The sequence below is a fragment of the Triturus cristatus genome, chromosome 4_1, assembly GCF_964204655.1.
Source record: "Triturus cristatus chromosome 4_1, aTriCri1.1, whole genome shotgun sequence".
Taxonomy (NCBI): Eukaryota; Metazoa; Chordata; class Amphibia; order Caudata; family Salamandridae; genus Triturus; species Triturus cristatus.
The window spans coordinates 977,262,208-977,278,316 of NC_140585.1; positions in this window are offsets into that span (position 1 = coordinate 977,262,208).

Below are 16,109 nucleotides of genomic sequence, written 5' to 3' on the forward strand. Positions count from 1 at the left end.
CTCATCATTGGTACACGTGCAATCTACTGACTTTTTTCATTAAAGACATTACTCTGAAGTGCACTGTCAAATGCTTAGTGTGCCCTGGTTATATACAGAAGAAGTGTGGAGAAGTGTGGCTCACTGGTTAGAGGAGGCAGACCTGGAAGCAGAGGTCAGCCCGGGACCAGGGTTCAATTCCCGGCTCGGCTGGGTCTTGAGTCCATAAATGTCCATGGACTCGATAATTCTCGCTCCAGTGCATACTCGATTCATGGGTTCACACTCTGCGACTCTGGGCAATAGCTTGCTTAATCTCCACATGGGCCCCTCGCGGCGGGATGCCTGGCTTTCACCTTGAGGATGCCCTGCCGGGTTATTTCACAGGGGAATACCAGGACGGGTTCCCTAAGCAAGCGCTTAGAGACCGCTTGGTGATTTGCGCTATATAAATTCCTGCACATTTACATTTACATTTACATTTGGGTTTCATATACAACGTAAATATAACTGCATAGGGAAAATAACACATGTAATATTAGAGGAAATCAAATCTATTTTTGTGATGAAACAGCCCAATACTTTATTAGATCAGTTTTCACGTTAAAGGATTTTTCTAGAAAACCACATGGAGAAAATTGATTCTTTCAATGGGTGTTCTGAGTAAAATGTATGGATGCAATTAATAATCTGATATGTACCAATGCCGTCAGCAAAATCTAAATTGCATGATAATTATTAAACTGATTGGTGGACACATTATTTGACTGAAAGGATTGTGTCAAGAATCCTCAACAAATCTGCCCCTTTAAGATAGAAATCTTCAGTGCAGGTTCAGATTTTGAGGGTATCGGCATCAAAAAAACTATTTACATAGTGGTTAATGTAAAAAACTAGCGTTGTGAATATCTGATGCGGAACTCTCTCTCGTGGACCTAGTTTCGGTCCCCTGTTCTACACTAATAAGATGTCTGAACCAGTATGATACCATGGACTCAATGTGCGAAAAATTCACAGGCAGGTGAAATCAGAAGTTCCAAAAAAGTGCTTTGGATAACAACCAAGACACTCTGGGGAACAGATGAAAATGGTACAGCAGAACTACCTCTGTAAGAGTATACACAAATTATGCTTTGCACCAAAAACTCTATTTTCGAATGTAATAAGATAGCAGGGCTTTAGAGTATGGAAAAGAAGAATGGGAAAGGAGCAGCTCAAAGATTTTTTTTAAATCATTTTTCTTAATTGAACACTAGCAGTTTACCCATTTAAATGACTATTTAAGAAACTGAATTGGGGACAGAAATTTCATAAGGTTCCTGGCTAGAAATGTGCTTATAGCTCCCTCTAGATAGATATGTTCCCCATGCAAAGAGAATGGATACAAGATTATTATGAGATGGTATTTGTGAGAAAGTGGCTCTGTATAAACTGTTCCCAAATAGGTACAGTGTGTACAGAGTCCACAGTCCCCAGAGGTTTGGCAGAGGCTAAAGTCGTAGCTTGGTCGAGCAGTAAGGCAGTATCAGAGGACAGTGTAAAGCATTTGTTGTACACACTCAGTCAGCAAGTGGTCTCACACACTCAATAACCGAACTCTAGGCCAATGGTTTATATAAAAAATATATGTTTGTTTTATTTTAGAACCAACAATAGGTATTCAAATATACTTTCTCAGAATGAGATGCTTTAGGTAAATACTTTTGCAATATGCAATTGACTTTTATAGCTAGTAGTTACAGGTTGTTGCAATAGGCAACACCGTTTTAAACACAATAGTACATTGAGCTCAATGGAAGTTTTAAGTTATTTACAATAGATTACTTTCAGGATTACTTTTCTAACTCCATGTCTGGATCCTAGATTCAGTCCTGTGACAGTTCTTGGAAACAAGTGAGTAAAGTCCACTTAGTTATTGTTATGATTTTTAGGCAATATTTTGCTATTTTAAAAGTTGACAGAAGAAATTTCACAGAAAAACAGTCAATGATTTCGTATGGAAGAAAATTGGGTTAATGGTAAGTACGGTTGTGAGTATTTTTCAGGGTCAGTGCTGGGCACCAAGATCCAGCACTAGGATCTCTTCTAATAGCAGGTGAGTATTTTCGTTTTCGTTACTCGGTTGATTTTAGGTGAATATTTTAAGTTTTAGAGACTCCACACTTGGAAGAAATTTCAGAAGAAACCAGTCAATGTTACCCTATGGAGGAAATTTGGGTTATCGGCTTTTGGGTAAGTACTCGACTGGCAGAGTTAAGGTTCTGGGCACAGACTCAGAGGTCTCCCAGGGTCAGGTAAGTACAGTTGTTACACCCTCAGCGGCACAGGGGCAGCCGGGTGCAGAGTGAGTTGGGCCCAATGTTATCCTGTGGGAGGCAGGGGGGCATTGGTTGGTGGCTGCTGACTAGCAGGCCACACGACTGTGGGAGGTGGGCTCCTGGGCACTTGCTCAGAGCAAATGGGGAAGTAGATAGGAGTAGAGGTTACACTGCCAGGGACACTCGGGCGGCTGGGTGCAGGGTGCTTTTGAGCCTTCGGGCGCTCAATCGATTTCAATGGGAAAGCACCTGGATGAACAAAGGCTGCAAGCTCGGGGACGAAGATTCTTCAGGTGCCACCACCACTTCGAGAGGTAAGTTGGGTAGTTGGAGGATAGGTAGGTACCTAGGAGTTGGGCACAGGGGGTCGCAGGGCGCCGGGTGCAGGGGTGCCTTTTGGTGTCGGGAAATCTTACCCTCTGTTGATCGCGGTTGGGGGGGATACCTGGTTCTGAGGCTGCAGGCGTCGTCAGGAGCATCTAGGTGAGTCCTTGGGTGCCGGATTCGAGGTCACAGTCACTGGGGGGACGTCCTCGGGGTCTTTGTTCACTCCGGCACAGGCCAGGCTTGGCCGGTGCAGAGTGTGCAGGGTTTGCGGTTCTGGGCTGATGCCAGGGGTTAGAAGCTGGTTTTGAGCAGAGCCTCCGCTCATGGGAGTCCCAGGTGCTTAGAGCCAAAAGGTAGCCAGGTCCTCCGTGGTTTGTGAGGTTGCTGGCCTCAAGAGGTGCCGGGATGTGGCAGGAGCAGGTTCGAGGGTCGACAGGCCGGTAGGGCTTGGGCCAAAGCAGTTGGTGTCTTCCTCTTCTTAGCAGCTGCACGGCAGGTCTTCTTTCTTCTTGCTCTTCTTTGTTTTTTGAAATCTGGAATCTAAGGAAGGAGGTTCAGGGTGCTGTGCAATGTTTTTTCTTGATCCAACTGTTCTTTGGAAGGAGCAGCTGAAAGATCAACATCCTCTGGTGAGCATACTTCATTTGATATACTGTAAAAAGCTGGTAATCAAAATATTCACACATCCCTTATCTAAATGAAGTTTCGGTGAAATGTTTTCTTACTGGATTTAGGGGCGTTACAGGTAGGTAAAGGGCAGGGACCTATGGGTCCCTGCCCTGGGGTGGGTACACCCCCTATTCTGCCACTCTCCTGTGGGAGGGGGGCAGTGGCCTAGTCCTGATTGGGTAGGGCCTCCCATCTTCAAGATGGCGAGTGCCCGGAGATGTGCTTCACCTCGCCTCCCCCACCAGAGGGGTGGGGTTGGCAGGCTGGCACAGCCCCTGTCCTTATTTGGGGTTTCCGGACAGTCTTCCCGCCAGAGTGGGGGGAAGAACCGGTGGGGGCCAGTTTGTTGGGTACAGCAAGTGGCCTGGGGAAGCTCGCAGAGGCGGCATGCCTTTGAAGCTTCCCCCTGTCCATCCTGGGGGAGGGGACCTAGCACCTCGCCCAGGATGTGCATTGTTGCAGGCCAAGGAGAGCGGGGGCTCTCCTACCAAGTGGTCCAGCAACATGTCTGCTGTGTGGCAGCCTAGGCAGCCTGCCAGATCAGACGTGGATTGTAGGTTAGGTTTCAGGGGGCATCTCTAAGATGCCCTCTGTGCTGCTTTCTACATTAAATCCCACACTGGCATCCGTGCGGGTTTAATGTGCTGAGAAGTTTGCTACCAAACTTCAGTCTTCAGTGTTGCCATTATGGTGCTGTGGAGTTCGTGTTTGACGAGCTCTCAGCACCATGTACTCTTAAATGGCAGCACTGCACTTACAGTGCCCAGGAATGGACCTGGGCACTGTAGGGGCACAGGGCTCCTGCTCCTGTGCCCACACCACTGGCATAGGGCACCCAGCTAGAGGGGTGGCTGATGTATGCCAGGGCAGTGTAGGTTGTGGGCATGGCACACAGGGATGTGTGCCATGTCGACTCTTTGTTTTGTCTTGTACCCAGACACTCAGCCTGCAAGGGCAGTGTGTGTGTGTGTGTGTTAGGGTACAGGGCCTCTAAGGGTGGCACAATGAGTGCTGCAGCCCTTAGAGGCCTTCCCTGGTCACAAGGCCCTGGGTACCCAGGGTACCATTTACTAGGGGCTGACATGTGACTAGGGTTTGCCAATTTGGGTTTGAGGTATTTAGGGAAGGAACATAGGCCCTGGGCACCTGATTGGCAGGAGTCCAGGGCACACTCAGTCAAAGTACATTCAGCAATTCAGCAAAACGTGGGGGCATACCATGGAAGAAAGGTGGCACTTTCTCACAGTATTTAACTCCTGTGTGGGTCCTTAGAGACAAGCTAGAGGGGGTGCAGTGAACCGAGCACCATGACACATGTGATGGCCTTATAGTACTGACAAACTTTTCTGGCGGAAGATCCGGTCTTAGATTAAAGATATAACCGAAATTGAAATGGAAGTGGACCCCTTAATCTTGCTGTTAGATACAGTGACCAATATTTAGACTATCCTCTTACTACATTAACATGTAGGCTATTGACGCATATGTTATTAGCTGTAAGCCTCACTAGTGCATATCTCTGGAAACTGAAGGCAAATGTAATACATATGAAGAAAAATGGAAATTTCCTCAAAGATGTGAGTGGACTAACCTAAATATGGCCACTCGGAAAAATAAGAGGTGCAAAATCAAGCAACAACACATGACAAAAAGGCAGGACAGCGGGTGCAAAACCACTGATTTGGAAGTGGTGTAGTTATAAGCCAGACTGTGTTGGTCGGTGTTGGTAATGGTTTTGGTGGTGGTGTTACTTGTCTTAGTGGTGGAGGTCTTGATGGTTAAGCTAACAGTGGTACTCTCATAACGTGTATTTGTAAAGCGCACGTTCACCCTTGGGTAACTTGGCGCTGAATAACAAATGTTTATTGTTACCCAACTGAATGGTACTCATTTTATGGACCTCAGATGGATGAAAGGCTGAGTAGACCCGCCGGGATTTGAACCTGTGACCATGAGGTCGAGCACAGGCCCCTGCAGTGGATGCATTAGTCCACTGAGCCTCCAGACCCGGCCACCTCAGTGCTGATGACTATGATCCTGGAAGACATGCTGGTGGTGGATTTGATGATATCGGTGCTATTGGTTGAGTTGTTGCTGGTTGTCTTGTGGAAGTTTTTTGGGAGATATTGGTGATGATGGCCTTAATAGGTTTGGTGGTAATGGTGATATAACAATGTTGATCTTGTTGATGGTGATCCTGTTGTCTTGGTTACAGGCTTGGTGATGGTTTTCATGAAGGTGGTAGTGGATGGTAATTTTGTCTTGGTACTGGCATTCTTAGAACTGGCAGTGTTTGTTTATTTTTTTTATTTGGGTGATAAGGGACTAGGTGGTGCTGATGGGCATCTTAGTGTTTGTGGTCTTATTCTTTGTAATGTCAGTAAATATGGTGGTGGTGTTGTTTTTTTGTGAATGACCTTGGTAGCGTTGTTCTTGCTGTTGTCATTGATGGTGTTTGTCTTAGTGGTGGTCCAGATGTTCCTGGTCCATGTTCCATGGTGTTATGGTGGGTTAAACCACAACTCAATTTTGTGTTTATAGGGGTGTTAATCTAGATTGTATATTTCCATAACTTTTTCTTTCTATGGAAGCTCAGGGAATTCTTCCTCTATTTTTCCCTGTTCATCTTAAAACCATACTAGTGCTTTTGTATTTTATTGAAAACAAACTGTAAAGCATTGCCCAATTTAATATTTAAATATCTTCAGAAGATGCTGCACCAAGATGATTCTCACATTGTAGAAGCAGGGATGTGTAAAAATATTGTGATGTCTAGAGATCTATGATTAAGAACATGCAAAATGTATTATATATGGTGTTTACCTCAAAGCCCGACAGATGTGACCCAAAAATATACTACAGACAACAAACTGAAAACCTTTTCTAAAACAATAGCAGATGTGTGTCTGACTTAAGTGAATTTAAACAGGAGGTGGTTGGGCTGCTGCAGTTTTAGTAACTGAATATTCGGAAGCCCCTGGTGTGCTTCCCCTTGAGACACTGCTCCTGGATTGCCATCATTTTTGACTGACACTGCATCCTTTCTTACCGAGGTGACCAACGGAGCTCCAGTGATTTAGAATGTTTCTCCACAGAAGAGTACTCCACTTCACTCTGTATGTGTATTGGTAAAGTTCGAAACAAGTCAAAAATGGCAGAAAGCAGTATACAGTTGAATCAATGAGTGACTGTAGGGGTAGCTGGGTTCAGAGAGAAAGAGGATAAGTGAGCGGTTTCTTTGTTACAATATAGTGTTCTTTATATGAGTTGTATTTTCAGCACCTTCCTAAATTTAGATAGGATTGGAACAGTCCTGATGGGTGCAGGGATGTAATACCAGATTCTGGGTGCATAGATAATGTCTTTTCTTCTTCATCTCCAGACTGACGGTATCCTAGCTGACGGTGCCAATGAAGATGGTGAGCTTGTCACTCAGGAAGTCAGGGGCTGACCGCTCTGATGGCTTTGTAGATAATGCAGCTGGTTTAGAAGAAGTTCCACCCAGCAAGGGACACCTGTGGAGTTCCAATAGACTGTGTGGTGATCTGATCATATTTCTTTAGACTTTTGATGAGACTAGTCAGTCAGTCAAAACAGCTTTATTCGATTTTTAAAAGAAAAACCATAAAAGCATACATATAAAATAGTTCATTTTTTACAAGAAACAGTACAAATTAATAACAATTAAAAACATATCCTAATTCATGGAGATCCTAAATCTTATAATGGTTTTAAGAAATGTTGAAACAGAGAAAATGAGGAATTCATCATCCAGCAATTGCAGTTTAACCAAAGCCACTCTACATTGCCTCAGCCCTAGTTTTTTTAAAACTGGTCGGAGCAACCTTTTCCTAGGTTCTGAGTAATATTTGCAAAAAAGGATACAATGCAGAGACGATTGAACGGAAACCTCGTCACAGGGACAGGGAGTAAGTTCCTTAGACCAACAATTCATCACAGGAAAAGTCACTAATCTAAAAAAGGCATCAACCCTAAATCGGGTTAAAAGCATTCGAGAATAGCAGCTAGGGACAAGATTCAAGTATGGCTGTATGCCTTGCTTCTGAATAAGTAAATGGTTAGCCATAACGGAGCTCTTACATTTCTCTACCAACCAGCGTTTCTCTGACAGATAGACCAGGCATAATTTCTTAAGTTTTTTTCTTGACAGTTCTGCCATGGTGTCTGGGGAATCAAAGAATTCCGGATGGCCCATCTCAACAAAGAAACTTTTTAGATATTTAAACCAGGAGATTTTTGGAGACCCATCTAAGCCAAGACAGTCCTTGATTATATCCCTGTTCAAGCCCGTCTCGGTGGCCGACCAAACTTTGTGCCACAACAGAATGGGCTCTAGGTTAATGAGGTCAGAGATATAAGGTACGCCCAGCTCTTGATGACAAACGTAAGAGCAAGTGGACCCAGGTACTGCCAGTAAAAAACGAAGAAAAACATTTTGACAGATCTGGATGGTCGAGGCGTTTCCTATACCCCAAATTCCTGCACCATACACATTTGGCTCTATAAATGTCCAACAGCACTGATACAGGACGACCCCCTACCTTATTAGAGAAATGTTTGACGGCTCCTATAGCTCGTGAGAAGGCTAATTTTCTTGATTCCCTTGCTGCTAGCCAAGTGCCCTTTTTATCAAAATTAATACCCAGATAGGAGAAGGTATTGACAATCGCAAGTTTTGTGTCGGATAAAAAAGAATTGCAGCGAAGGTTCTTCTTTTTTGTGCAGCACATAGTAAAAGTTTTGCTGATATTGATCTTTAAACCCCTATTGCCCATGTACTCTGAGAATTTGCTAATCGATCTTTGTAGGCCGATTTGAGTCCGGGCCATAATTACCGCATCGTCTGCATATAAAAGAATGGGGATGTGGGAGTTGCCGATTTTTGGATAGTCCTGCTTATCTTCCAGGAGGTGAGATGCGACTGAGTTAATATATAGGTTAAACAAAAAAGGAGCTAAAATGCAGCCTTGTCTCACGCACTTTCCTATAAGGAATTTGGAAGAGCACTCCCCCTTATCTCCGAAACGGACCCTAGCACCCGCATCTCGATATAATTCTCTGATAAAAATTAGAAGGTTTGGGTCCACACCCATGTCCTGCATGGTTAGCCAGAGTTTGTTGTGGTTGATGCAGTCAAAAGCCGAGCTTAAGTCCACAAATGTGAGGAATATATTTTCGTTTTTTGCCTCAACATATTTGGCTACTAGCAGAGCTAGATTCAATCCTTGCTCAATAGTTCCCAAACCTTCCCTAAAACCATATTGGAACTGGGAGAGAATACATTTTTCGTCGGCCCATGTTTGCAGTTTATTAAGTATGACTCTCCCCGCGATCTTCATGAGAGAATCAAGTAAGGAGATCGGTCTATAACACTTCGGTGTGTTACGATCTCCTTTCTTAAAAATGGGGACCACGATGGCTTCCTGCCAAGTCCGTGGGAAACCCACTTTAGTAAAGCTGTTAAGAACATTGGATAAAAGAGGAGCCCATAACTTATTGTTTGCCTTATATATATCCACGGGTATTCCGTCCGGGCCCGGAGCCTTTCCCGCTGGGCTCTTATCAATGGCTATCAGAACTTCGTCAATAGAGAAGGCAACGTTAATTGGAAAGTGCAATCTATCCTGTAATCTTAAATTTTTCCCCCCTTCTGTGACTACCGTGGGGTCTTCTTGATAGAGTTCCCGAAAGTAAGTCACCCAAGTCTCTTCAGTGATTGCTATTTCAATAGAGTCTGTTTCATTATTAGTAAAAAAAGGAGCGTTCACTGCTTTCCAAAAGGCAGTATTGTTTTTAGATTGACAGGCTTCTCGGAGGGTAAGCCACGCATCCTGTTTAATTTGTTTCTTCCTTTTTTTAACTGCCTTTTGATAAGCGGATCTGGCCGATCTGACATCCACCATTACTCTGGGGTCTCTCTTTAGTTGGGTCAATAAGTAGGCGTGAGTCCTACTACACTCTCTGTCAAACCACCTCTTGGTTTTGTTAGCCCCATGATGAAGAGGTTTTGTAAGTAGATTCCCAATTTCCGCAGAGATACTAAGGAAAGCATCGGTCACTTTTGAAGGATCGGCGCTCTCAATTAGACAAGTATTGAATTCATCTACCCTGGAGCGGATTAAAGTACCGAGAAAGGCCGCTGGTTCTACTATGTCCCATTTTAAGGTATAACCATTCCTCCTGGCAAGCCGCAATCTATGGTTGTATAGATTCTGAACCGTGGAATCGGTGTTGCTTTTAGCCTTCGGAATGGCCAGGGACAAACTGAGGGGTAGATGATCACTCATTGCTACCTCGCGTAATTCAAACGAGCAAATATAGTCAGAATAGCGTTTAGATATAAGCAGGAAATCAATGATGGAGTTACATCCTCTGCCTATAAAAGTGGGGCTGAATGGGACTGATGGAGAACAAAGTTCGTTAGCAAAACCCAAATCCAAGGAGAAGAGTATGTCGTTTAGATTTTTTCCTAAAGGGGTGTGGGAAAAATGTGCAGAAAGAACGCCCTCCCTTTCCCCCAGGTCACATATGTTTTGATCACTGAGTGGACATAACGTGTGATTAAAATCGCCAGTCCAAATAACACAGGTATCAGAGGAATCCTTGTCGTCCAAGTTTTTTAAGGATTCAGTTAGTTCCTTAAGTGTTGAGGCCCACAGATCTTTCGGTATGTTGTTATAAAAATTTATCAGATCTATATGTAACTTTCCCCCAAGCGTGATGTGCAAAATTTGGTAAAAAGCAGAGACTGGTGCAAAGGAGATTTTTATGTCTTTTACACAGTTGGAAACATAAGTGCATAGACCCCCTTTGTTTCTCCCTCTAGTGGTGGGTATTGCAGGGGTGTGATAAGTTCGGTAGGCCATCATATGAATGGGATCAACCGTCCAACATTCCTGGAGGCAAATGAACGAAAACGTTTTCAAAAAAGTGATACAATTTGTGTCTCCTAGTCTGGAGGACAGACCTGCAATATTCCAGGACAAAAGGGTGAGGTCAGAGCATGTGTCAGCCTCTTGCAAGGAAGGAGGAATAGAAATTTCACAAGAAACAACATTGACAACCGGACCACTGTTTGGACTTAAGGGATAATACGGAGTCTCTACCGTCATAAAGTTGCTAAAAGTAGTATCAGGATTAACCCGAGGGGAGACTATCAATTGTGCTGTCTGTGGATCAAATGATTTTAACTCATCCTTATTTACAGCCTTCCCTACAAGTTCTGAGGCTGGGGGGTCATTCGGGGGCAGTCAATCAACCGCATCTAGGCAACTGTACCTATTTGCGCATGAAAAAGACTCCAACCAGTCCTGGTCGGTTATAGCCATCCCGCCTCTTTCAGAGTTGCCGTTAGCTTTACCTCGCCCAACCTGAACCCACCAGTTGTTATTAGCTTGGGGAGGATAGAAATAAGCAAGTGGGAAAGGGGTAATGCTGGTAAAATGTAAGGAGGATCGTGTCTGTTGGATGTGTTTAACCGCATGAGGGTTGCTAAAATTGATCACAATACAATCCCCTGTTGTATCTTTATTTCTTCTGCCCACCCAACTAACTCTCCGCACAAACAGAATCTTTGCGTGGGTGCCAGGAGGGAGTGGTCGGTTGTTATTGAGCCAATGCATTGTTTTGTTCTTTAGCTCGTGATATGACTCAGTAACATTAGCTCCAATACAAGGTACACCCGTCAATACAATAACATATGGGTCGGATTCTGGTGGAAGATCTAGAATGGGTAGGTTATGTACGTTTTCATTGGGCAAAACCCTTCTACTAGCTTTCGCATTATTATTCTGTACCGTGTCGTTAGTAACTATTATATTAGCATCTGGGGATTTCTGCTGAGGTATTTCTGTTATAAGTTGATCTTTAGAGGCACTAATGCTGGTAGATTTTTCAGTGCAAGCAATAACCTCACCGGTTCTCCGGGATGTATCTAATGGCAGAGCCAAGTGAGGAATAGTCAGGAGAGGAGAGGTTTTCTCTGTAGAGTTACTTGCAATATTAGCTGGTGCGGGGGATTTGTTATGCTCTCTATGTAAATCTATCTTCATTAGTTGATTAATTTCAAGATTTGTTAGAGCAGTTTGTTCTATTTTTTTAAGGCGCTCTTCTATCTTGATGAGCCTATCTAAAAACGGTCGGGTAGAGTTATCAAAAATGTCCCTTATTTTTGAGAGAAAACCCTCATCTATTTGCGTGGATTTGTTTGGGGTTACTTCAGACAGAGTTTGTTCGTTAGTCCCCAGAGAAAGATTAGACGGGAGTTTATCGTTTTTGGATTTGTTCGGTATAGATTTATTCCCCTTTTTACCACGCGGGGCAGCCTTTTGTTTTGGTTTGGCCCCTAGGGTTGAAGCAGGAAGGGGGGAGGTGACATCGGAGATGGCATGTGATTGAGCTCGAGTCGAAACACCGTCAGATTGGACATTCACAGCATCAGACGAGATGTCAGATCTGTTGGTATTTCTAGCAGTATTAGCCCTTATCCTTTCCAAGCTAGGGTCCATAGTTAAGTCAATACTACCCCCCTCGCTAATCGTACCATTATTTGTGCCAGAAATAGTATTATAAGGCGCAGGTGAAACAACTGTGGCAATAGTCCCTAGAGAAGAACGTTTGGCAGTAAGCGAGTCCAACGAGAGACGACGCTCTGTTAAGTCAATTTCACGTTCTAAAATGTTGGCTGCCCTAACAATGAAATTGTCCAGAGTTCCAGCCAGAGTAGTATTGGTAGCGGTACCCTTAGCCCTAGGCATTCTTTCTGCAAGTTCTGATATATATATCTCTCTCACTAAGAAGGCCGAGTTGCAGGGGGGGTGGCCCAGCCCAGTGTCTCCAGTCTCGAACGGCCTCAAACGGCCCGCTCTTTGCCCGGTCTTAGCCCCGTGCTAAGACCCGCGCGCGTCCCGCTAGCGCGTGAGGGCAAAATTATGTTTATAAAGTGAAAGGAAACGGTGTTGGGGGAGGAGTCGGGAAGAGGACCAGGTGCGGATGATCAGCTTCCCGCACAGCACCCTGGTCCTCGCAGTCCCGGTTACGCCGGTCGCTCACTGTGAAACAAGCATCCAGCAACGTCCCCTCACCACAGCAGAGCACAGCACAGCACAGGGGGGCCAACAGCGTGGAGCGTAGAGTCAGGGCATCAACAGGGCATCCACAATGACCCAGGCAGTGAACAGCGAAGTCCCGGTCCCTCGAGCGGCGCCCGCGCAGCGGGGGCCGCGAGGCGCGATGGAAGATCAAAAGGCTGGGGTAGGAATCCAGGCAGTCCTGGCAGTAACGAGCAGCACAAACCAGTTTCTCCTAGCTATGGGATGTAGAATGCACTTACGATAGACCAGTTTGGAGTCTGGCAGACCATGAAGAAAGACATTGCCACAATCCAGATGCAAGACGACAAGGTACTTAAACAGCAGTTCTAAAGCCACTTTCTGGGAGGAATGATTCCATTTTCTTTAGCAGAAAGAGCTGGTACCAGGCTATCTCTGTGTTCTTGGTGATCAGTTTCTTGATGGTGAGATCAGTGTGCAGGGGGAATCCAACTGACTTGGAGGATGAAAATTGGGGATTGAATACATCCAGGTTCACGTTGTTGGGCCAGGTGTGGTCTAGTTGCTGCTTGTTTTTGTAAAAAGATCTGTTTTTGATGGGTCTGAGGTTTATGAAGGTGCTGGATGACCAGGTCTTTATGAGGTGCAGGCAGTGTTTGAGGAGTTGAGTATCTGGAGCACAGACTTCAAAGCAGAGATGCGGGTCATTACGATACAGGTGAATTTTGATGTCATCGTGAATAGAATCCCGAGGGTATGAAGATGACAGGAGGCAAGATGGAAACTGGGGGTTCCACAGGTGATCAAGAGCTTTCAGGACCTTGGGGTGACCATTGAATGAATTGGAGTCTGTTGGATAGGTAGGAAGTGAACCAGTGTGAATCCCAATCAAGACTTTTGGTGTGGGTGATGGTAGGGTGGTCCACTGTAGCAAAGGCGCTTGAAAGGGTCAGTAGTATCAGGAGATAGGGGCCATTTTTATTTGTGGTTAGGAGGATATAGTCTACGATTTGTAAGGTAGCTGTGCAGAAAAGGACTGGCATTGATGTGGTTTTTGAATTGTGCCCAGACTGTTAGAGATGAATATTCTCCCAAAGAGTACCTCCTGTGTAATAAGGTAGAATACTGTCCTCCTTGCCAGGCCATAACATTATTACCGGCTGCCGGGATCTTAGCACACTTCCTCGCACATGAACGGTGCTGCAGCTGTGCATCCCTCTTAATTGTTCCCCCCCACTCACCCTCCCTGACTTCCTTGTGCAGTGACCATGGTGGCTGTGGTTGTCAGGCCATTAGAGATCAGAATTGGGGCCTGCAAGAGAAGCTTGAAGAAAGGAAAAGCCAATGTTTTGGTTACTTTACTCAAACCTGTTTAAAAAATATGTTCCCTGAGATCATCTCTAATATCCTCTATGCAACACTGCAAGGAGTTTAATTCTCAGCAACAGCCAGTGATTAGCTGAGGCCGGTCTAAAGTGAACATACATTTCCTGAGATGCTATAGGATGTCTTTTATTACCTTCAATTTTTAGACATAGCTAACACTATAGGATGTCTTATTGTCATGGAGCTGAATCCAACATTTGTTAGTGTAACCATCCACGTTGCACGGTAACTGCTTATTGCAGAATGGATTTGCAACGTCTGCTTTCGTTGCCGCTGGGCGACCGATTGATTTTGCACTACTGGTATGGTTCTCTCAGTCTATGCTGCCTGACCTTGTGTTTCCATATTTACTCAGGTGTGTTTCAATTTGGATTTTACTTACTGAGCTGTTGTCTTCATCCCTGGGCAGTGGAGAGGGCAAATATTCAGCATTTTCCATACCAGCAGTGACTCTCTGACTCTAAGCAGCCCTATGACTGACAGTGGGTCAGAGAGGGTGAAGTACTGCAGTTCCCTGTCTTGCAAGTCGAGACTCCCCAGCTAGGGGCCGAAGGCTTCAGCCGTGCATAACACAAAAGGTTGGTGGGCATTCCCGGACGGGACATCACTAGGTGAGTGCTGGAGGAGGTTTCCCCTCCTCAGATTTTGGGTGGTAGCAGGTATTGCTTCGCGTTGTAGCAATAGCAGGTAATGCTCCCCAGGTTGATGCAGGAATTGCTCCCCGGTTTGGCACTGGTATTGAGTGCAAGACAATATCGTAGGGGGCTAGCAGGTGGTGCTTCCGTTTGTTTGCAACAAGTATTTTGGCGCTGCTTTTTGTGAAAACCCTGGTGTTGATGCTGGTAGCCACACCATATTGTAGCCAGAGAGCGGTCAGCTATGGGGCACTGCCTCCTGCTGGACACCAAGGGTGAGCTCCAGATGTGAATATGTGTCCACCTACTCACAAGAAGGAGGGGGTTGGTATTGCATTATATGCATTCATTTGAAGTGCTGTTATTGTATTGTAAGTGGTACAAAAGGGGGTGGGGATGGACGGAGCATCATAACCAATCAAACACTCACACCCAGTCAACAGATCTGGGTTTGATCCATCACCGTTCTTTAGCCCACTCTGCACCCCAGTTCAGATATGGCCATATGCAAATCAGTCTGACCCTGTGCTTCATGGGAACAGTCCAGCCCGAATTGCCAAGCCATGCCTTCCCTGGACCGGAAACAAGCTTCCTAGAACCGGTTTCTGGCATTTCAGCCGTCTTCAGCCAGGCTTGCTTGAATCCAGTGGCAAAGTGAGCAAGGGACTCACGTCTGAGCATACCCTGCCAACTTATGGCGAACAAAGCGGTACAAAAGGGGGTGGTAATGGACGGAGCATCAGAACCAATCAAACACTCACACCCAGTCAACAGATCTGGGTTTGATCCATCACCGTTCTTTAGCCCACTCTGCCACCCCAGTTCAGACATGGCCATATGCAAATCAGTCTGACCCTGTGCCTCATGGGAACAGTCCAGCCCGATTGTATTGTAGGCATTTATTTGAAGTGCTTTTATTTTTTGATATGCTGTCTTTGATTGTTACAATGTATTGTGATTTTTTTATTTTTATTTATTTTCATCGATTATCATAAAACAAAAGCAAATGTACGATCCAATACAGTTATCTTTGGTAGGTACATCATAGATATCGTGTTATTCTGTATAGTTCACATTGCAATGGATACAGTCATCTCAAAACATCAGTAATGGTTATTATAATATACAATACAATATATGACACATGCTTAGCAATTAATATACCCCTCTCGTGTTTGTCAATACATTCTGAGTCTGGCCTAACATCTGCAATCATCCCAATCCGCATTCAACAGAAATGCTGTTTGGATAAAAATACGACGGAGAGAAAATCAGCAGTGTCATATAAATCCTCCCCTTGCTTGTCAAGGTGCATTCCATATAAACTATCCTATACCCACTGGTACAATCCCCGAGCTAGACTGGGAGGCAGAGGAGTTGGGCAAATTATCAAGATATGTCTTGTATGTGCCCCAGATATCCTTAGGGTGGGCAGTGCTGGGCATTAGGCTAGAGTAGATCTCGCTACTACAATGTGCTAAGCTATTCAACCAGCCTTGCAACGTGGGAGAAACTTTGCTGCCCCAGTGTAACGCTATCTCCCGTTTTGCTAAGAGAAGGCCAAATGAAGCAAGCTTTCTGACTGTTTTGGGAAAATTAATCGTGTAACCCATCAGCGCCACTTCCGGTATCAGAACAAGCATGAGCCCAAGAATGTCCCCTAATGTTTTGTGCACCTGTGCCCAATAGGAGTGTATGTGTGGGCATGTCCAGGTTAGGTGAGC